Source organism: Dendropsophus ebraccatus, chromosome 10 (assembly GCF_027789765.1).
Source record: "Dendropsophus ebraccatus isolate aDenEbr1 chromosome 10, aDenEbr1.pat, whole genome shotgun sequence".
NCBI classification, from domain to species: domain Eukaryota; kingdom Metazoa; phylum Chordata; class Amphibia; order Anura; family Hylidae; genus Dendropsophus; species Dendropsophus ebraccatus.
In genome coordinates, this window is record NC_091463.1 from 46,777,216 (window position 1) to 46,801,990 (window position 24,775).

Genomic DNA, 24,775 nt, shown 5'->3' on the forward strand with positions numbered 1-24,775 from the left:
AATTTTCACACCAGCAGATGGTGCTGTGAAGTCCATTTCTTTTTTTTAAAGAAAACATCTCAAATTTCCTTAAAATCATAAACTGTCAGGGAAAGATAAATTGAGATACTTTAGCTAATTGTGGTGGAAAGTTCAAGCCAGGGTGATGCAAGTGATCATTTTATTTAGACTAGCTAGACAAGGGTGAACTTTTTTCTGCTTTTAAGATAGATTGGTTTTCCCAAAGTAGGATACTTACCTTCAGTAAGGTACTGAAAAGCATCTAAAGAATTCCACCCCATGTTAACATTTTTAGATAAAAACGTCAGGTTGTTCTCTGGAAGCTTGATACTCTCTATTTGTTTTCTCTCTGCAGTCACCCAATCTTCTAGAGGAAATGCCTCAAACATTACGCCTCACCTTGACATTCTTCCACAGGTTTTCATAGAATTCTCAGTGTGTAGCTAAGTGCCAGATTTTCTCTTTTTGCCCATTGCACGCCACCCTGTAGCAGACATAAGGAAGTATAGGAAAAAAACACATAAGATGGTACCCATGAGAAGAATTTTGGTCCAACATAACACACATTTCTTCTAAGAAAGTTATGCACTGCTGTGGTGCAGGTGCTAGCATTTCTATAAACATATGTGATCCAGAATGTATTTCTGGGTGTCTAGATAGTGCTGACATGGTTATGGAAAGTTGTAGCTGACCTGTGAGTTCATTGTCCATGAATAGCTTATGTATGCACAGACATTTTCCTGCCATGACTGAACCTCAAAACTACATGTATATTATAAATATAGAAATGCTAATTTTACTGAATCTATATTGCTAAAAGCTTAGCTTTAATAATGGGGTCAGAAATGTGGGCCACCAGCTGAGCGTGCGGTATTATAACTCAGCTCCATTCACGCCAATGGAACTGAGCTCCAAAATCACATTCAAACTGAGGACAGGGAAGGGTGCTGTTTCTAGAATACAGCGGACATGTTTTTATCAGCCTGGATAAACCCTTTAATATACCATGTCTTAGACTAGACTTTTATTGACCAGAGCTGTGAACCAAATCAAGTGAAGTTTTTGGCTCTGAAACTCTGCAGGTGTCCATGGAAATAACGCAGAACTTTAAGTTCCTAGCTAGAGATGAGCGAACCGAACATCAGGAACTTAGATTTGTTGCAAACTCAGTTTGTAAAGATGTTAGCTGTACATTTTAATACACATAGAAAACAAAAAAGCGCCCATGCATACCAGTCTGCACTTCCTCTGTGTCCTCCCACGGGTCACAGCTGCCTACAGCCTGCTCAGCCAATCACTGAGATGGGACAGTAATTGGATGAATGGGCTTTCACTCCCAAGATGAGAGTAACAACCCACTCAGCCAATGACTGGAAGAAGCACTGTCTCAGTCAGTGATTGGCTGAGTGGGCTGTCAAGAGAGTCTCAGCCCGCTCAGCCAAATCACTGGCCAGGGCACAGTCTGTCTGTCACTCTCATCTCTGGAGTGACAGCCCACTCAGCCAATTGCTGACTGACTGAGATAGGACAGCGTTGGGGCTAGTAATTGGCTGAGCGGGCTGTCACTCTAGTCTTATTCAGGAAGTGGAGGTGGCTGTGATCAGCAGGGGACACCAAGTATTGATGAGTAAACTTGCTGAATTGCTCTAAAACACCTGTGATCGCTTAGCTGTTTGCATGGCGCACCCGGCTGATGCAGACTTTTAAAAGTTCATTCATCTCTGCTCCTAGCCCATTGCAAAACCTTTAACTGCCTCCTTACCATGTAGCATTACCATACTAGTGTCTTTATATGGCAGAGGTGTCATTGTGGACTTTCAGGGCCAAAGTGTGACACCTTTGCACCTCCTATTGTTAAAGGGGCTGGCCACTTTATAGTAAAACTGTACAGTGTACAGTATTAGTATTACTGACAACATCTTAATGAGTGTGTCGCAGTGCTGATTTCAGACACCCCACCTCAAGGCTGTGCTGTTCTGCTCTGTATACTGAATGATTGGTGATTTTGACAATAAGATGCCTGAGCATGGAGAAATATGGGACTATGCCCCTCCCTCTGTGTCCTCCACTCAGGCTTTATGTGCCTATTGAGGACAGAGAGGAAGGGGCATGGTCACATGTTCCTCCATGCTTGGCTATCTTATGGACAGGATTACTGTTCAGCATACAGAGCAGGATGCGCTGGAGAAAGAGTGTCTGATCATGTACACAGGGAGCTGCCATCAGTATATACAGTCAGTAGACACACTTACTAATTCTGTACACTAAACAATTTTACTATAAAGTGGCCAACCCCTTTAATATACTGCAGTGACTAATTCGCATCAAGTAAAAAAAAACAAACTTAAAATAACAATAAGAAACCAATGTGTATTAAAATATTACATCTATCTATCTATCTATCTATCTATCTCTCTATCTATTTAAAAAAACCCATGTCTTCATCATGACTTTTACATTTTACTTTAAATATTTTTTCATTGTCTTAAGAAATAACTCAATGTTTTATTTGAGCAAACAATTGGAAAGTTGGTGATAAAAATAAAATAGCTTGGATTGGCTTGTGTTGTTTCACTAAGCTTTATCCAAACCCACCTTGGCAGCAGAAGAGTTAAAAAAGGCAAATCTGTCTAGGACAGGCATGGAATGTAGAATGCATTATATGAGAAACTTTACTTTCCATTGGCAAAACTCAAACAAACTCCTTTCTTTCATCTGTAAAACCATAACATCTACTCTCTGCAAAATGTCAGGAAGGCTGCTTCTCCGATTTATGTCTGGCAATATAAATTATATCCGTAGAACTCCAATGCACATGGGTGGGAACCTGAGCCTCCTGCTACAAACTGTTTACTTTCTACAAAGCACAGAGGTCTCCAGTAGTAGCAATGATGATACAACGTAGAACAGCAGCAAAATATAAATCCTGTTTTATGTGTTATTGAGATGTATAAGAATAAAAAAACATTCACCAAAAAGTGTCAGACAAAGGCAAATGTATGTCACAAATTTACAATTCTCGTGTGAACGTTATAATTTATGGGAAGTTTGCTGCCTGATCATATTACACTCACTTACACCAATAAGGACTAGTAGTAAGGTGCAGTGTAAGGCCTTTTTCACACATCCCGCAAAGTTTGCCGGTGATCGTGGATCCGCAATCACGTATCAACTTATTGGCCATTGATTTCTATTGTGCTATTTACACATTCTGCTTTTTAACGGATCAGCAATTGCGATGTGTGGTTGCAATTGCTTTATGGATTAGCCAATAGAAGTCTGGGGATCCATGTTTATTGCAGATGTCAGTGAAAATGTGCATCAAATATGGACAGGCCAGTTTTACCACTTGACCATTTGCATGCCCATGTGCATTCAGCATTGGTGAACATTCCCCAAACTACTATTAAAGGGGCAGTCCAGGAAAATTTCAGACTTATTCATTATGCCAGGGCTGCTGGGGGACATGTCAGTAATGTTTAATTAAAAGGGTACTCCAGCGAAAAGCTGTTTCCCTGTAATTGAAACACATTGCAAAGTTATATAACTGTAATATGCTTCAATCACCCCCTTCCCTACCTTTTCCCCCCTCAATCCCCCACCAGGAAGTAAAGTAAACTCAGTCTTATCTAATGACTGTTGACCCTAGGCTTTTCTGTGGCAGCCATTTTGTGACAATGGCATCATCAAGAAGGAGGCGGGTCTAAGCCCTGTTAAGCCAACCTATCTCAGTCAGATGACTCAGGTTGCTTAGCTCTGATTGGCTGAACAAGATGTACGCCATCTAACAGTAATGCAGAGTCAGACATCACAGGAGACAAAGTGCATCATGGAAAAGCCCACACCAGGAAGTAAAGAAAAAATGAAGGCACCAACTGGAGCTTTAGGGACCTGCAAACAGCGGGAAATTCAAATGGAGACAGACTCCGGAGGGATGGTAAGTGTAAACACTATTTTTATGATTGATTGATTGTTTTTTTTATCATTGCCGGAGTACCCCTTTAACTTTCCTGCTTCTCCGCAGCTATCAGTTTCTGGGTCACCCACTCTCCGCTACTGAAAGCATTTTCATCCAGTCATGTCCTGTTCCCATATGAAATGGCTGGTCTGCATAGATGTCACATGTTTGCTCGGTCCATTTGTGGGGCAATATATTTATCATGTGATACAGTAAAATATTTATGTAGTTGGGTTTTCCGTTTTTTCTTCTAATGCACTACTGCTGCTTCATTCCATTCAGGCTCAATCCCCTCTATCATCTCCACAACAGGTGGGTCCTCAGCACTTCCTTCTTCTCTTGTGAATGTGCATCTAAGCTCAAATATGATTTAATTCTGTATTAAAATTTAATGTGCATTTATAGTAATTGAAAGGGCTGGAGACTAAGATGACTTTGGAACACTAAAATGAAGTCGACCAATTTGTAGTTTATTTTACACAAATAAATGCCAACTGTAGAATAAAAAAGTAATAACAATTCAGACAATTGCAAAAATGTTTTACCCAAAATAACACATACAATGTAATAGAAAAAAAAAATTTATCCACAGCCGTAAAATCATATTTGGATGATAATCACAATCTGTTCATGTTCCTGGAATTAGTTGACTGTATTTGTCCAGTTATAATTGTGACTGAGGATTATCTGTCACCATTCTCCATACTACAGGAATAATGACTGAAATTGCAATATCTATCACAAAAAATGCAGAATTATAGTATACTAAGTTAGTAAGAAAAAATAATTAAGAGATAATAGCTACACATATGTTAATGCGAACAATCCTCAATAAGGATGGAACCTGTATAATAGTGTTATATAAAAGACTGCCTGAACTGGCAATCTGCAAATTATTTTAAATTAAAGATTGTATGCTCCTAAAATATCCTGGCAGGCTAGTTTGTCGTTAGTAGCAGCTCCCGTACATATAGTCCTGGCATTTTGGCTGTCAGTATGATTAATTAGATTATCATCTAGCATATCAGAATTATCTTTAATCAGACTAGACCAGACCCAAAGTATAGACACACCTGAGCACTCTTGTATAAAGACCACCATATATATATATATATATATATATATATATATATATATATATACACACAGACTACTTTTTTTTAACCCTTTGAGGACCAGGCCCAAAATGACCCAGTGGACCGCGCAAATTTTGATCTTAGGGTTTCCGTTTTTCCCTCCTCCCCTTCTAAGAGCTCTAGCACTCTCAGTTTTCTATCTACAGGCCATGTAAGTGCTTGTTTTTGACAGGAATAGTTGTACTTTGTAATGGCGTCTTTCATTTTACCATAACATGTATGATGGAATTCCAAATATATTATTTATGAAGATATAAATAGGTGAAATCGTAAAAAAGATGTCACGGCCGCGGCGGCGGCCCGTGTTCCGGGCCGCCGCCGCGACCTCCTCCTGCCCCATGCAGCCGCCGGGGTCCTTGTGCAGGGACCCGGCGCTGCTGCTAGTTCAGCCCCTGGGAGCGCCTCACCTCTACTCCGCTCCTGTCTCCGTCTGTGTCGGCCGGCGCGCGCGTCCCCGCCTCCTAGGGCGCGCGCGCGCCGGCTGTCTCAGATTTAAAGGGCCAGTCCACCCCTAATTGGTTAGTTGCACCAATCACTCCCTATATATTCCAGCCCTGCCCCACTACAGGTTGTTGGAGCCTCTATATGCTTCCCATAGCGTTTGGCCCAGCTCCCTGTTGTTCCTGACCTTAGTCCTTGTCCCTTGTTCCTGTCTTCAGTCCTTGTCCCTAGTCCTTGCCCGCTGCCTTCCCATTGTCCTGAGTCCTGTCCGCCACCTGCGAGCACGTATACTATCCTCTGCCTGCACTATCTCCTGCCTACTGCTCCTGCCACGCCTCGCCTGCCGTCACTAGCAACCAAGCCAGGGGTAGCGACCTGGGGGTCGCCTGCCGCAGCAAGTCCATCCCGCCTTGCGGCGGGCTCTGGTGAAAACCAGCGGCCCCTTAGACTCCGCTCCCTGGTGAGGTTAGTGCCATCGCTGGTGACGGCCCAGTGGATCCACTACTCCAGGCGTTACAAAAGAATGCAATATGGTAACGTTTGGGGGGTTCCTGTGTCTACATAATGCACTATATGGTAAAAGAGACATGATACCACTATTCTATAGGTCAGCCCGAACACAACCATATGCAGGCTACACAGATTCTCTAATGTAATATATATATTTTTTTTATGAAATCCTTTTTTTTGGCAATTAAATATTAATAAAATGGGCCTATTGTGACGCTGATAACGGTTTTATTTTTTCACCTACGGGGCTGTATGGGGTGTAATTTTTTCCGCCATGATCTCTAGTTTTTATTTATACCATATTTGTGAAGGTCGGACGTTTTGATCACTTTTTATTGATTTTTTTAAATATATAATGTAACATAAAATCGGTAATCCGCGCACTTTTTCCCTCTTTTCGTGTACGCCGTTCACCGATCACAATGGCGCTTGTTATATTTTAATAGATCGGACAATTACGCACGCTACGGTATATTATATGTTTATCTATTTATTTATTTTTATATGTTTTATTTATATAATGGGAAAGGGGGGTGATTTAAACTTTTATTGGGGGAGGGGTTTTGGTGGTAGTGTAATAGTGTTTTGAACTTTTTTTTTTTTACACATTTGAAGTCCCTTTGGGGGACTTTTACATACACTACTCTGATTTATACACTGATCATTGCTATGCCATAGGCATAGCATTGATCAGTGTTATCGGCACTCTGCTCATTGAGCCTGCCTGTGCAGGCTCAGTGTAGCAGATCGCCGATCGGACCGCATGGAGGCAGGTGAGAGACCTCCGGCGGTCCGTTTCAACGATCGGGACCCCCGCAGTCACACTGCGGGGGTCCCAATCGGTAAGTGACAGGGGACTCTCCCTGTCACTTACACTTAAACGCCGCGGTCGCGCTGCGATCGCGGCGTTTAAGGGGTTAATGACACGCGGCAGCGCGATCGCTCCAGCGTGTCATTACCGGTGAGGTCCCGGCTGCTCACTGCAGCCGGCCCCCACCTCCTATGAAGCGCGCTCCGCTCGCTTCATAGCGGGAGAAACACCCAGGACGTAGAGTTACGTCATGGGTCGTCTGGGGACAGACTTCCATGACGTAACCCTACGTCCAGGGTCGTCTAGGGGTTAAACTCAGTTTATTGAAGGATATGCATGATATACATACAATATACGCAATGTAACAAAGGAGATGTATAAACAAACGTGCAATGCATAGTATACAATAAGCTCTGAAAACAGCTGAAACAATTGTCTAACAAGCAGTGACTAGTAACCTCCAGTTAAATAAAAGGTCATAGAACACATCACAGGATGGTAATACTCTATTTCTCTACTCAGACTGACCCTCACAGGTCCCCCCCAGCACTACAAAAACATGGCCACTTTTGCATCACTCTTGTCTCCAGACTCTGTACCCACAATCTGCCCACCCTAAACCGCTTGTACCTTCGGATAGCTGCTTTTAATCCAAGATCTGTCCTGGGGTCCGTTCGGAAGGTGATGCAGTTATTGTGCTAAAAAAACTATTTTTTTACTTGCAGCCCTGTGTCAAACTGGCGTGGCCTAGAGTGTCTGTGCATTAGGCTGGCACAACCTCTCTGTCCCTTCTCCCTGCCCTCTTCATCATTAGAAATGCCTCAGGCAGGTATTCTCCTATTCATCAGCTGTGAGAACATGGCACATGGGTTGGATCGTTACTGTAACTGTGCAGTGTTCACTACAGAGGAATAGGAAAGATCCTGCCAGTGGCATTCCTAATGATAAAGAGGGCCGGGAGGAGGGACAGAGGGGTGGTGCAAAGTTAGGGCACAGATACTCTAGGTCACAGCAGTTTGACACAGTTTAAAAAATGTTTTTTAGGACAATAACTGCATCCCCTGTCAAACAGACCCCAGGACAGATCTTGGATTAAAAGCTGCTATTCGAAGGTACGAGTGGTTTGGGGGGGACAGATTGTGGGTACAGAGTCGCTTTAATTGCAAACCACACCTGAACTAGAGACAAGAGTCGGGTCAAAAATGGCCATGTTTTTATAGTGCTGAATAACCCATATAAAGGTGAATCACCCCCCACCACACACACCTTATTGAGCTTCTCTGCACGGCTCTATGTTTGTAAACTATATACTCATAAGGCTATGTTCACACTCTGTAAAAGTACGGCAACAACCGCCATACTTTGCACGTATATACAAATTGCCTCTCCTATGGGATCCCGGCCGGAGCATATACACATGATATACGCTTTGGTCGGGTTCCTTTGCGGTGCCCCAAAGAACTGACATGTCAGTTTTCTGCGGACTCAATTCAGTGAATTGTGGTCGTAGGAAACCCTGTCAGTTCACACAATAAAGCGAGCTGCTTGCTTCATTGTGTGCTATGAGGAGTTCTGATGCGGACGCGCACTGATGTGCCCGCATCAGAACACTGCGGCCGGAAAGATCATCCAGCCGGTACTGCAATACTGGCCAGGATGATCTTTGCAGAGACCGGCCGTTCCGTGACCTGGCTGGGTCATGGAATGGCCGGTCTCATATGCCATGTGAACATGGCCTAAGACAGGATGGAATTTGTGAGTTTTTTCCATTTACTTATTGTGGGGGCTCTGATACCCATCCATCTCATCACGACAGCCTTTTATGCCATATCCTGGCATATCCTGTGATAATGAGGCCACGATTCTTCGCCTAACAAACCTAGAAGGCATATTTTAGGAGCCCATGGGAACGGGATCCCTAACATCTGAGTGAGCTGACCAGTGTAATCTGACCAAAAACCAGAGATATCCAGACACAGGCCCTGGGATTTAAACACACCTATAAGGGGATAGTGGGAAAAGGGCAAGTTAATTGGGCCCTAAACTCATGGCGTAACTGTAGGTACCAATACAGAGATCCCCTAGGTAAGTCAAATTTGTCCTGTTGTAGGACCATGCATAGGAGAAGAACCATAATGATGGTGGCAGTGTGATGTAGTGGTGGAAACAGGCAGGGCACACACAGAGCAGCAGGGCAGGAAACTTATAGCTCATAGCGCCTGCCAGTGCTGCATTGGTCAAATCATTTGCTAGGAATTTTTCCAGAAGGCTGGCTGTTACTCCTACTGTGGGGACAGAACAGCAATGCACAAAGCCACCATAGTATTTCCATCTGTCTTTTTTCAATCAAAATCAAGAGTGGAATTGACAGGGCAAAATTATCATGGAAAGATTTGCATGGTTTCTGTGGTTTCAACCCAATCCTGGGTTTTGGTTTAAAAAATAAAAGACTGTCCAAAAGACTGACAGAAATACTATGTCGGGATATAGCCTTAAAAAAGATGTATGCAGGAGCCTCCAGTTGGGTGTGATTTAATTTAAAATTCCATTGAATTTAATAGTAAAAACAGAGAAAGAACGATGACAAGAGAAAAACTGTGTGTGAACAACTAATAAAAAATGTGTTTGCGAAAGACGTCCGAAAATAATGATCATTATTTTGACGTCCACGGTGATAATGTCTGTTATTTAATACATTGTGTGCATTGGACGTCCATCTTTCCATTGACTTCAAGGCATTGCCATTGCAGTCAGTTAAATCAGAAACAGGCGTTATTTTAATTTTCAAAAGCGTCCGCTTTTTCTCTATTTTTGACGTTGTGTGAACATAGCCTAATAGAGACTCCTTCCTCCAATCCAGAAAAACTGTTGCCTGTTGAGTCTTTAGAAGCATTCAGGGGTTTCATAGTTAATGAATAATGTGCAGCCCTTAGTGGGAGATTGCATTACGATTCTTGGAATCATCGGGTTCCAGTCCCCAGAAGGCAGCTTGCTATTCCCTCATCTAGGGGTAGGAGATAACATGGGAATAAAAGCTTATTATTATTATTTTACAATTTTTTAAGGTCATGTAACTTCCAAAAATGCAATGTTACTATCATTCAATACCATAGGGATCCCTGATTACACACCATTTTACAATTTCTTGATACACCCTTCTGTGTGATTGACATGAGTAAGACAAAGTAAAACATTTATACCCCCTGACTGTTTAATCACACCCATGACCTTATATTTACTTCCAATAATAAAATTAAGTTCATGCCTATCTGACTAAATTGTCATACAAATTATAAGCCCACATATATTGGGAATGGGAAACTATTTAAAAAAAAACTGTAAAAAGTTGTGTAATCAGGACACCCTAAACTATGTACTGACTTTGGGAATTGGCTACAGATTCTCTTTAGGGCCCCCAAGGCCAATAAGCAATTTTTAGGTTACTGATCAATGCTATTCTATGACACAAGGCCTTTGACTGCCATAGTAATCAATTGACAATCTACATTTTCAGGCCACCAGGCACCAGGCCAATTTCTAAAAGGTCAATTGATCACAGCATTTAAAGGGGTTATCCAAGACTAGAAAAGAACAGCTACTTTCTTGCAAAAATTACACCAAGCTCACCAAATTACACCTGATCTCAGTTTTGATTGTGGGATTACAATAGTAATAAGCTGCAAGACCACACCAAAAGGACAAAAGGAATACTATTTCTGGAAGAAAGTGAGTATGTTTTTCTACATCTGAATAAGCCCTTTTAATGGTTAAACTACTGACATCAGTGTGTTTGCTAATGTCATTCATAGTGCTCTCTGCTGACTATAAATGTAAGCTTCTGAATACACATCATACCGTCCCTTTGCTCTTGCACCTTTTGATGACATGTAAAGTTCCCCTGTGGGACTAGTAAAAAGTAAAAATAAAGTTTAAAAGAATATAAAATATATTAATATTAGAATATTGAATATAATATAGAATATTGAAATTGCTATCACCCCCACTACCTACACATATTTGATATTGGCACATCTGTAACATCCCAAAGTATAACATTTTGCAAATTCCACACCACGAGCCCTGAAAAGAAAAATAAAAAGTGGCAGAATTGACAGAATTGCTCCCAAGAAATGAAAAAGAAAGAAATGAAAAAGTCATATGTGGAAAAATTAGACTAATTAGTTGATTTCAAACTTTACTTAAAAAAAACAAAAAAAACCACAACTGCTTTTTTTTTTAAATTATTATTATTATTATTATTTATATAAAAAAGTGTTTGTGTTGTTCCTAATATGTAAAACTATACTGTATATATCTGGTGTGGCTTTAACTATACGGACCCAGAGAATAAAGTTATGTTATTTTTACCTTTTGGCTATGTTCACACAACGTCAATAATGGAGAAAAAACGTCCGATTTCGCTATTTAAAAAACGTCAGTTTTTGCCGCAATTTAACTGACTGCAATGCCATTGCATTGAAGTCAATGGGAAGATGGACGTCCAATGCACACAATGCATTGAAAAACGGACGTTTTTGCAGCGGACGTCAAAATAATGAACATGAACATTATTCTCGGACGTTTTTTGCAAATAGCGGATGTTTTTTTATTAGTTGTTCACACACAGTTCTTCTTTTGTCACCGTTCTTTCTCCGTTTTTACTATTAAATTCAATGGATTTTTCAATTAAGCCACAACCAAAGGGCAATTAGTAACCCCAAACTAAAATAATGTGCAAACACCCATCAGGGGATGCCAGGCTTCTAAAAACGTCCGTTATTTTAGACTCAAAATAACGGACATAATTTTAAATGGAGCTGAAAAAACGTTGTGTGAACATAGCCTTTTACTGCATAAAGAACAGGAACAGGATACGTTTTATATGGGAAAAAAAAGCAAAAAGACAAAATCAATTTTTCCCCATTATGTTGTAACTCTTGGAATGGCTTAATACAAATAACAGCAAAATTGTTTTGCCAATAAGGCCCATATTTGCTTACTCTCGAAAGGCTTAATCAATTATATCACTTTTTTTTATTATGTATGTTTATAATATTATTATTCTTTTTTTTAACATCTTTACTGTTAAAATCAGTGGGGTTTTTTCTACCTTTATGTGCTGGCATTCAGAAATATATATTTGTATATTATGCCTGTAAAGAATAAAAACGTCATTATGTTTAAAGAGAATCTGTCAGCTCCCGGGCCCTACACAGGGTGCTGACAATGTGCTGTAGCTGGCAGTCCCCTTCTGAGCATGGTGACTTTTGGTAATTTTCCGTGCAGTGGATTATGTACAATCTCAGGTCTCCTGCTGTAATGAAGAGTCAAAGAGTTGTTGTTTGTGCGAGACTCTGGCACACCTCACCACTCCTTCCTCCTGCCACTTCTTCATGAATAATCGATGTTGCCTGGCCTCCTGATCGCTCAGCTGTCAGCCAGTGTCTGTGATTGCAGATCAGCCCTCTGTTGACAGTTTATGTCTGAAAGAAACATTCAGATATAGTTAAATCTCCGAGCCCAAATGTGTAGGGGCTGTGGTCTAGGCGTAACTCACCTGTCTTCTCATTATTGTATCATTGTTAAAGCTATGTTCACACAGTTTTTTTTTGCTCAGTATTTTGCAACCAAAACCAGGAAAGGATTGAAAACACAGAAAGGTTATGTTCAAGCACTGTTGAAATTAAGTGGATGGCAGCCACTTAATGGCAAATAATTACTGTTTTTTTAAAACAACGGCTGATATTTGTCATTAAATTACGTCCATCCGCTCAATTTCAACAGTGTTTCAAAAGCCTTTCCATGTTTTCAATCCACTCCTGGTTTTGGTTGCAAGATACTGACTAAAATACTGAGCGTGAACATAGCCTTAAAAATGATACAATAATGAGGAAAATAAAAAATATAATAAAGACCTCTATTTCATTTCCATCAGGGGATTTGAACCAGAGAATGAACTGCTGGCAGGTCTCTAGACAGGTGAGTTACCACATGACCACAGCTCCAACACATTTGGGGTCATAGATTCAACAATATTGTGATTCTTTTAGACATAAACTGCCTACAGAGGACTGATCTGCAATCAGAGACACTGGCTGACAGCTGAATGAGCAGGAGGCCAGGCAGTATTGACTATTCATGAAGAAGAGGGAGGAGGAAGGGGTGGAGAGGTGTGCCAGAATTTGGCACAGACAACTCCTCTTTGCCCCTTCAGTACAGTAGGAGACGTGAGATTGTGCATAATCTACTGCACAGAAAATTATCAAAAGTCACCATGCTCAGTAGGGGACTGCCAGCTACAGCACACTGTCACCACCTTAGGTAGGGCCCGGGAGCTGACAGATTCCCTTTAAGCTGAGATAACCATGGATGACAGGCTGTAGCTCACTATTCATGTTTCTGTCTTCCTTCGAGTAGGTCTTACATTTAAGTCCTGAACAACCCAGGAGGACCTCTCCTCCACTGCATGGAAGAACACAGCAGTCTAAGGGTCCTATTCCACGGGCCGAGCAGGGCCCGATCAACAATGTAAACAATGTTTACTGGGCCTATTCCACGGCCCCGATGACCGTTAAGCGAGGGCTGGAGGGACATCATTACCGATGTCCTTGCAGCCCTTGTTTCATACATTACCTGTCCAGGCTACAGGTCTTCTTCTTCCTCCCCGGTTCCTGACAGTGATTGGCTAAATGGTCTGTTGCGGCGCGGGCCTGGGAGGAAGAAGGAGAAGACCTGCAGCCCGGACAGGTAATGTATGATGCTGCTGAAATCATCGGTCACCGCAGCGCACCGCTATTCCACCGTAGTGATGCGCTGGTGGCGATGATTTTAGGTCTGAACCTAAATGAACGATCAGCCGATGACACTATCATCGGCTGATCGTTCTCTCTATTCCACGGAGCGATAATCGGCCGAATCGGGCCGATTCGGCCGATTATCGCTCCGTGGAATAGGCCCCTAAGGCTATCTTCCCACACAGTATTCTTGCTCAGTATTTTGTCAGTATTTTTTAACCAAAACCAGGAATGGATTGAAAACACAGAAAGGCTATGTATTAAAACAACGTCTGCAATTAAATAACAGCATTCCACTACATTTCAAGAGTGTGGAACATAGCCTTTCTATGTGTGAATATAGCCCAAAAATGTTATACAAATTACATTTAAACCTTTTTTTTTTTCTGCTACATAGAATAGTGTAGTTGACTATGCTATTCTATATATAGGTATTCAGTAAAAAGACACATTCTGGTATTTTGTCACGGACACTTAAAATCCCACCAGTCTATAGCTCTTATATACACTAGAAAATTTAGTGCTCAGTTGTAGCATAATTTGCATTGTTAAGCCCTTTTTACGCATTTATACACATTTTATGCTTTTTTTTGCACTTACAAACGGTATTCATCTTGCTAAAATAATAGTGAAGATATATACCCTAAATAAGACTTTAACTCTTTATAAATTAGAGGAGCCTGGAATGTGTAACCTGCTGAAGTAGATTAAGATGTCATGTTATGATCAGCTATATATCCATACACACGTCACAGAAAATTTATAGTGACGTTGGAAATACGCATAGATTCTTACATACATGACTCTCATGTCAGTAACTTGTAATCAGAAGACGCAGATCATCTGAGAGTGTTTGCTTTTCTTGTATCTGGATAATATCACATTGTATGTAATCTCACGTGCTGTTGTTATAGTGAGGAAAGTTCCCACAGAAAAAAAGCATATTACATTATTGTCTGTTTGCCCTTCCCATGAGGGACTTTAAACTAAATAAACTTTATGTATCAAAGTTAAAAACAAGTGGCCCTAACCTCCTCCTAAAGGGTTAGATAATGCTTCCCTCTTCTTTAATCACTACATGGTGGAATGACTGAATCACTACACATTTAGCCAATTGCCTTTTTCATGTATACATTTACTAAATGTTACACTTATAATTAAACTCATATAGCATTTATATACCAGATGTGTTACTTTTTCAATACAAGTTAAATATTAATATTCTATATCGACAACTTAAATTAACAAATTTAAGTCTAGCTGTTCATCTAAAAATTGTCATTGTCATGGACAATTACAAAATCTAAACATGCTTATATATACACAAAGTGGTCCCTCAACCTATAATATTAACTCCTTCCTGACCAAGGTCATTGGTGCCAGGATTTCTGGGTCAAATTAATGCAATGTTCCTCGATGCCTTCTAAGAGCCCTAACACTTTTATTTTTCCTCCTACAGGGCTGGTTGGGGTGTCATTTTTTTACACCATAATCTCTAGTTTTTATTAGTATTATATTGGTGAAAAAGAAAAGTTGGGATTGCTGTTTATAAATTTTTTCCTGATATATAATAATAAAAAAAAAAGCAACCCTGGTGTTTTTTCCCCCCATTCACCGTGCGGGAACAATAATGTTATATTTTAATAGAGCTGACAATTCTGCATGCTACAATATGTAATATGTTTATTTATTTTTTATATATTTTCATTTTTATAATGGGCACGGAAGTTTTTTAAACTTTTATTGGGTGGGTTTTATAAGGTTTTTTTTAAATACTTTTAAAAACTTATTTTTTTTAATTATACTTTTTTTTACACTTACATTTTACTGCTAAACATGTGATCATTAGATTGCATATACTGATCTATGCCATAGCATAGCATAGATCAATGTTATCGCAATATGTGCATAGAGCCTGCCTGAGAGCAGACTCTATACACAGATGGCCCATCCGACAGGACGGAGGTACAGTAAGTGGCTTACCCCTGCCTGTCGGTACAAGCGTTCGGGACCCAATCAGTCAGTGAAAGGTGCTTAACCTGTCACTGACTTCCTTAAACTATAAGTGACCATGGCATTTAAGGGATCGCAGCTGCCTGTCATTATGTCCTGCCCCAGCCACACTCATGTGTGTGGAAACGCTCACACTGCAGCAGTCCCACACACATCAAAAACGCCTCACTGTCAGGAACGTATATATACGTTCCTGCTGCACTGGACATCTGCAGAAGGAACATATATATATACCTATTGTGGATGTGAAGGGTTTAGTTCTGGGAGGACCATTGTATGTCGAGCCCATAAATCTATGAAAAAATTGTCACTCCAAAGTAAGCATTCATTAAATAAAGGAAAATAAGCACAAATATAGTACATATAAACTCAATAGAACTTGAATATTTTAAAAGGGCAGCCTGGGGATTTTTCCGTTCATTTTTCACCTGTAAAATTTTATAAATGCAAAAATACACTGTGTTAACATGGCCTAAGCAAAGCTACAAGCAGTGGCACCATAGAGGCAGGGAAGGCAGTTGCTATGGGGCCCGTGGAGGGAGGGGGCCCAGGGAAGATAAGAGCCTTCTGTGTCCTTTTGCTTAACCCCTTATTTACTGCAGTGTGTAAGTGACCCAGTGTTCTCTAACATGCTGCAAAACAAAAAAGGTTAATACAGAAGACAATTAGCTCTCTGCCTGACTATTCTGATAACCTCTGACCTCTGTTTTCTGAGTTCCTGCAGAGGTCAGGGGTTATTAGTGCAGGAGTAGCAAAGGAGAGAGCTAATTGTCTTCTGTATTAACCCTTTTTTGTGGTACAGCATGTAAGAGAACACAAGAGAATTTTTTTTTGGCCACATCACCGAATATGTATATATATATATATATATATATATATATATATATATAATTAGTGTGTAGTTGAGGGGGGCCCTATACAATTTTTTGCAATGGGGCCCTATGAATCCTAGCTACGCCCCTGGCTACAAGTCAGGACTGCCCTGCTGGGACTTAGAAACCTAGAAGATTGTCGGCAGAAAAAAGACCACTTGGTTAATCTGGTCTGCCCTTTAGTATTTTTCTTCTTAATATCTTACGATAGATACAGTATATGTGTATCTCAGGCAGGTTTAAATTCAGTTATTGTTGATTTACCAACCACATCAGCTGGAAGTTTGTTCGAAGCATCTACTACTCTTTCAGTAAAGTAATGTTTTCACCTTGCTTCTGAGCTTTCCGCCAACTAACCTCTCACTGTGTCATCTTGTTCTTCAGTTCAGTTTTTTTTTCCCAAAAACATTTCCCTCCTGAACCTTATTTAGTTCTTTATAATACTTAAAGGTTTCAATCATATCCCTCTTTTTCTTCTTTCCTTTCCTTTCTTCAGATTCAAATGCTTAAATGCTTTCCTGATATGTTTATGCCTGACACCCTCCACCACTTTTGTAGCCCGTCTTTGGACCCATTCTATTTTATCAATATCTTTTTTAAGTGAGGTCTCCAGAACTTGACACAGTATTCCAGATGTGGTTTTACTAGAGCTCTATACAGGAGGATCACAATCCCCCTCTTCCTTCTGATTATACCTCGAGCTATACAGCCCAGCATACCATTTGTTTTCCCTATTGCCTGGTTGCACTTGTGACTGCATAAGGTGCATAAGGCTGTATGTTATTTGTATGCACCACAAGGCATGTGGTGTCCCCAGAGCTGCAGCGGTGACCTTCCTATTTTATGTGCATGATAGTGTTGTGTCTATTGTTTAGCACAACTATCCTAGGTGTTTGGTTACTTGCTTACCTCCCCCCCTTCCCGTGTCCCGTGCCATTCTTATAGACCAAAGAAGAGATGATTTAAGGGGTGTTGTACCATAAAGCCAGTGGCTCATCACTGGTGGCATGTGGCACCTCCAGGCAGACATAATCACTGGGTTACCTGTTGTGTACATGGTCCACAATGGGCTTCCTTCTACCACCCAGGCCTATCCCTGCTCGGCATCACTAATATCAGTTTATATATCAGGTATACGTATTTCATTATAGAAGAGTGTTAAAGAAAAAAAATCAGAGGTCTGGTTAGACAATGCCCTTGTGAGTAGTCAAATGCCAAACCAGTTAGGTCAACGGTGGGTCAACGGTGTAGTAGTACTTGTAAATAAGTGTATACTAGTGATGAGCGAATAGTATTCTAATCAAACAAGAAGAACAAGCCACTACTCAAATAAATAAATAACTAATACGGGGTGCTCTACCCAGCATGGCATAAAGAATGAGTATAACACTAAAAGACAAAAGAAAAGCTATGCCACAAAAAAAAGGGTGGCACATCCACAAATAAAATAAATATGAAATCATGAACTGTGTCCTCAAAACATAAACAATATAGAAATCTTTATCAATGTATAAGGCTACAGGTGCAAGACATACAAGATAAAATCATTTAAAACACACAAAACACACACATGGAACTGTGCAGAGTAAGCACAGACCCAACAGGTACCCCTACATCTACAAGTGTACCGACCCCTTCAATGGCTTATATGATGTTACAGGCTGCTATACCAAAACCTAACATAAGGTGTGTAGTAAATGTATATGTGAACCTGTAACCAATAAATGCAAAACAAGAAGTGACAGAAAATAAATGTGGCCAAATAGGGCCCAAGCATAAAGGATAGATATCACCATAGAAGGGAGTCCATGTCGGGGTCCAATGAGCCCCACGCATTCCATCTCAACCACGAGACTTTCTCAAGGGCGAATAGTATTCAATCAAATACTGGTCTATTCGAACTATTCGTTTTCGTTCTAATATTTGAACGAAAACGCAGTAAAGATTCGATTCGCCCTCCCACCCCCTTAGCACTTTTTTCCAGTCAATAAACATGCAGGGGGAGGGACAGGCACTAGGAATAGGCAGGACTTTAAAAAAAAATCTCTAACTGTCTGGCTCAACTATGTCACCTCCTGAATATACGAATAGGGGATTTCAGATTCGTGTCACTTGCTGGTTGGAGCTAGAGAGGGACAGACTGTATACCAGGGAGAGAGAGCTTTTAGGTGAAGTTAGGTAGGAAGAGACCCCCTAAAAGCCCTTGTTAGGGATAAAAGTATAAAAACCATATATTTAGAAGCTGTTGTGAGACAGGCAGTGTGTTCAGACATCTACTGATGGATACTACTTGCTACTACTGATTTGCGCAGTCTGCATCCTGTAAAGGCCAGCCCTTTAATTTTATTGTTGTGAAAAAATTATATATCCGGTATACGGCTGTATACTGTGATTACTGATGACTACTGTGACTACTGATTTGTGCAATCTGCATCCTATAAAGGAGTTGAAGGGCTCTTTCATTTTATTATTGTAAAAAACAATTACGTATTTTACACTGCACCTGACCTGATACGTACGCAAGTGCGTACAGCTAGACCGAAACGTACGCTTCTACTTTACGTTCATAATGTTCGTAAATCTTCGGAGTACACTTGGGAAAATTGGGATGTTCGCTCATCACTAGCAGGGCCGTCTTACCCATTAGGCATGGTAGGCGGCTGCCCGGGGGCCCTTGCATCCTGGGGGGCTCCTGCCCGCTGTGACTAACCCGTATTTTTCACTTTATAAGACGCACTTTTTTTCTTGCCAAAGTGGGAGGAAAAACTAAGTGCGTCCTATAAAGCGAAGACGGCTCCCAAGCAGTGCCGAGCACCGCAAGGAAGCCGTCCCGCCCCCTCTATTGCTATGCATATGCATAATGAGCGGCCCTGAGCGACCCCCTCCGCCCGCCCAGCCCGCCCTTTCTACCGCCGCTCAGCTGAGCCGATCAGAAACCCAGGAAAGTGCAATGAGCAGCACTTTCCTGGGCTTCTGATCATCTCAGCTAAGCGGCGATAGAAGGGGCGGGCTGGGCGGGCGGTTCCGGAACTCACCCGCCCCAGCAGCTGATGTCTCCCGGCAGAGCGTCATCCTCCGAGCACAGGCAGCGCGGTACAGAGACGCTGCCTGTGTCCCGGATGTGTCGTGCAGCCTCTATCATTCATGATAGAGGCTGCAGGACACTTCTGGCACAGGCAGTCTCTCTGTACCCCTCTGCCTGCGCCCGGAGGATGACGGGAGTGCGCGCTGCCGGGAGACATCAGCTGCTGGGGCCGGCTTACGGGTGAGTAACTGGTTTGTTGTTTTTCTCTTCGGCAGGGGGGATTGGCTACTATGGGGGGCACTGGCTACTATGTGGGGGCACTGGCTACTATGGGGGCACTGGCTACTATGGGGGGCACTGTCTTCTATGGGGGGCACTGTCTACTATGGGGGCACTGGCTACTATGTGGGTGCACTGGCTACTATGGGGGGGCACTGGCTACTATGGGGGCACTGGCTACTATGGGGGCACTAGCTACTATGGGGGGCACTGGGAACTATGGGGGCACTGGCTACTATGTGGGGGCACTGGCTACTATGGGGGGCACTGGCTACTATGGGGTATTGGCTACAATGGGGGGCACTATATGGGGGGATTGGCTACTATGGGGGGCACTATATGGGGGTTTGGCTACTATGTGGGGCACTATATGCAAAGATGGGGGGGGGGTTAATGGCGGCGGCCGCAGGGGCGGTGGGGGGTGGGGGGTAGGGGGTCAATTCGCACCTCTGCCCAGGGGCCCATAATGCTGTTAAGACGGCCCTGATCACTAGTGTTAGATGGAGCCAGACATGCTTTCCTTGCTGTCCTATATGCATTCCAAAGGTGTTGGCGTAATTTCATGAGGTGTCATTGTGCACTTGGTGACCTCCTAGTGGTTGAATATTAATTTCTAGGTCCCGAGTATTTTTCTCCCTTAGACTATAATGGGATTCGATATTTGTTTGATACATTGAATATCGGAAGCTATTCGGATTGAATTTCGAATTATTGAATATTTCAATATTCACTCATCTCCATATGATACGAGGTACAGAGGATATCGAAAGCAAAAAGAGAGATTTGAAATTTTGAAATCCACTTTTAGGCTGGGTTCACACGCTGTAACTGTGCGGCTGTATTTTTTATGCGGCTGTAAATGTGCGGGTGAAACTGCGGCCGTGGGAAAAAATAGACATGCGGCTCAAAACATACGGTCATTTACTTGGAAATCTGGTTCAACTAAAAATAACAAATAAAATCTTAAGAAAGTGATGCAAACACCTCTGGATGCATCTGGGAAAGCAGGGAACACAGTTTACATGAATCGCTATTACCGGGGTTTGCGATCCTCTGCACTATAGCCGATGTCTCTCATGGTTAATATATTGAATTAATAAAACACATTTTCTGTCTAATAAAGTCCCTTTTATTGTTCAATAATTAAATGTAAACGATTCCATCATTTTGCAATTAAATATACTGGTAAAATAAATATATATATAAATAAATGTATATTTATATATATATTTATTTTTTGACAGTATATTTAATTGCACAATGATGGATTCGTTAGAATTAAATTATTGAACAAAGAAACTGTATTTATTTCAACGAAAATGTGTTTTATTAATTAAATATTTAGTACAGGAAGCTCTATAAGCCGTTAATTCATATGCCGGCAATAGAGCATTCTGTACTAATCATCACTTTACTTTAATGAAAACATCAAATGTTTCTTCTAATTATGTTGTGACAATAGCATTATTAGAAGAAACATTTAGAATTATATGTGCGCTCAGCTGATTGGCTGTTCGGCTGAGCGCACATATAATGAGCCGGTCCGCAGTACAGTGACTTCATTGTGCTGCGGACCAGCGAAGAGGACACATCGGGACATCGGATGGTGAGTATAGAGCTCTCCCCACCCCCTCCCTGGCACTGCACCCCTTTCAGCAAGGAAGGGGGGTCACTTAACCCCTTCCTTGCTGGGATGGGTGCAGTCTGACATCAGTCTGGCCCCCAGGGGGTTAAGGGGGATGCAATACATGCTCCCTTAACCCCTTGGGGGTCAGACTGTAAGCAGCGATCTGTAAAGATGCTGCATACTGTAAGGAGCACAACACCGCTCACAATGATGGGTGTTGTGCTCCTGTTTGTGTGTTTTTTGTGTGTTTCTCCCTTTTTGTTTTTCAGATATCGGTATCCTGGAGATTACGTCGGATTCCATGGACTACGTCGATGACCAGCGGTTGTTCTTTGAATTTTTTTAATAAAATGGTCAATGAGGGGTGTGGGGGTGTTTTTATTTGAATAAAAAATATTTTAAACTTGTGTCTTGTCTTTATTTCTTTACTTTATAGACTTAGTAGTGGAAGCCGTCTAATAGACGGAATCCATTACTAAGTTGGGGCCTAGTGTTAGCCGGTATAAAATGGCTAACACTAACCCCCTATTATTACCCCAGTACCCAATGCCACCAGGGGTACTGGGAAGAGCCGGGTGCCAGTGGTCCCGGAGTGTCAATATTGGCGCTCCTGGACCGGGCGGCAGCAGGCTGGTAAGATTTAGGCTGGGGAGGGCCTAAACCAATGGCTCTTCCCACCCTGGTGTTACCAGGCTGCTGTCGTTTGGTTTTTAACCCGGCTGGTTATAAAAATAGGGGGGACCCTATGCGTTTTTTTTTTATTATTTATTTATTTAAAAAAAACCCTGCATAGGGTCCCCCCTATTTTTATAACCAGCCGGGTTAAAAACCAAACGACAGCAGCCTGGTAACACCAGGGTGGGAAGAGCCATTGGTTTAGGCCCTCCCCAGCCTAAATCTTACCAGCCTGCTGCCGCCCGGTCCAGGAGCGCCAATATTGACGCTCCGGGACCACTGGCACCCGGCTCTTCCCAGTACCCCTGGTGGCATTGGGTACTGGGGTAATAATAGGGGGTTAGTGTTAGCCATTTTATACCGGCTAACACTAGGCCCCAACTTAGTAATGGATTCCGTCTATTAGACGGCTTCCACTACTAAGTCTATAAAGTAAAGAAATAAAGACAAGACACAAGTTTAAAATATTTTTTATTCAAATAAAAACACCCCCACACCCCTCATTGACCATTTTATTAAAAAAATTCAAAGAACAACCGCTGGTCATCGACGTAGTCCATGGAATCCGACGTACTCCCCAGGATACCGATATCTGAAAAACAAAAAGGGAGAAACACACAAAAAACACACAAACAGGAGCACAACACCCATCATTGTGAGCGGTGTTGTGCTCCTTACAGTATGCAGCATCTTTACAGATCGCTGCTTACAGTCTGACCCCCAAGGGGTTAAGGGAGGATGTATTGCATCCCCCTTAACCCCCTGGGGGCCAGACTGATGTCAGACTGCACCCATCCCAGCAAGGAAGGGGTTAACTGACCCCCCCTTCCTTGCTGGGAGGGGTGCAGTGCCGGGGAGGGGGTGGGGAGAGCTCTATACTCACCATCCGATGTCCCTATGTTGTCTCTTCGCTGGTCCGCAGCACAATGAAGTCACTGTGCTGCGGACCGGCTCATTATATGTGCGCTCAGCCGAACAGCCAATCAGCTGAGCGCACATATAATTCTAAATGTTTCTTCTAATAATGCTATTGTCACAACATAATTAGAAGAAACATTTGATGTTTTAATTAAAGTAAAGTGATGATTAGTACAGAATGCTCTATTGCCGGGAATATGAATTAACGGCTTATGGAGCTTCCTGTACTAATTAATATTTAATGAATAAAACACATTTTCGTGGAAATAAATTCTGTTTCGTTGGTCAATAATTTAATTCTAACGAATCCATCATTGTGCAATTCAATATACTGTCAAAAAATAAATATATAGATAAATATACATTTATTTATATATCTATTTTTTTTAACAGTATATTTAATTGCAAAATGATGGATTCGTTAGAAATAAATTATTGACCAACGAAAGTGTCTTGATTACAAAGAAAATGTGTTTTAGTAATTTAATATATTAACTATTAGAGGCATCGGCATTCAGCATCATTGCCGGCTATTTTTGAAGTACTCCGTACGGACCGCCTGTCAATCCTCGACCGCATGTTCAGCCGCAAACAATGGTCTTGTTCATTTTTTACGGGTCCGTTTACGATAGGGCCGTAGATTCAGACATAGTGTGCACTGTGCAGCCGCATATCCTATACTTCCAAGCATACACACGAACCACCAAAAATACCGCCGCACAATTACAGCCGCAAATACAGCCGCACTGTTACAACGTGTGAACCGAGCCCCCGTCAGTACAGGAGTATCACATATAGATTCAATGTACAAAACTTCTGATGTCTCACAAACAAAACTCATTTGTAAAAACAAGCCAGGTTGTGATAAGACATCCTCTCCTGTGATCTACTTCACTGACAGGTGAGCAGTGAGATATTCTGTGCCTACAGGCTTCTGAGGTGTAAATTTGGTCCTGGCATTTTAGGGGCTTCACACATCTTGACTTTTTTGGATGCTTACTTTATGATTAATAATTAGAGGGGTTATTCTGCATTAGAAAAACATGGCAATGTTCTTGCAGAGACAGTACGACTGTTGTCTTCAGTTGATGGGAGGTTTTGTAACTCAGTTCCATTGAAGTGAATGGAGCTTCATAGCAAACTACACCTCAACTGGAGACAAGGGTTTAAAGTTAATGAGGAAGTTGCTGTTGTAGAACAAATCTTAGAACTACAATGGTCATGCTACAAAAAGTCTTTGTGTAGAATGAGGGGTGCACATATATGTGATGATGAATCACTGTTTATGATTTTATGGGTCCCCAACACTGAGACTTGTGATTTTTGATTTATGTAGAGAAACATCCCATTAAATATGATCACTGTAAATTTTTGGAATTCAAAGATTACATTGTCCTTACCTTCTATGTTATAGTTACCCCCCCCCCCCCCCCCAACACACACACACAGTCTCTAGTTTAAACTCTCTCCCAACCTTCTACCTATCTTTACCCCATAACCCTTACTGCATAACCCATTACCCCATACATAAAGCATGTAGTCAACAGACAAGTCTGCCCAATTCTCTATAAACCCAACCCCCTTCTTCCTATACCTGTTCTTTAGCCACTTGCTTACCTCCCTAATCTCTCGCTGTCTCATTGGTGAAAAAATTTTAATGGACCCTCCACCTACCCCTCCGTTTGTCATTTTTGCCAATGTGCACCAGCCCTCCTA

At 41.7% G+C, this 24,775-nt stretch overlaps 1 long non-coding RNA gene across 1 annotated transcript in view; it reads right to left on the reverse strand.

Annotated features, from left to right (window-relative positions):
* Positions 1–314: 314 nt before the first annotated feature.
* The window catches only part of LOC138766300 (uncharacterized), a 32,169-nt gene continuing 7,708 nt past the window's right edge, over positions 315–24,775 (reverse strand). Inside the window, exon 3 of the long non-coding RNA XR_011358713.1 lies at positions 315–484. This is a non-coding gene — a long non-coding RNA (uncharacterized lncRNA). The remainder of the gene's footprint in view (positions 485–24,775) is intronic.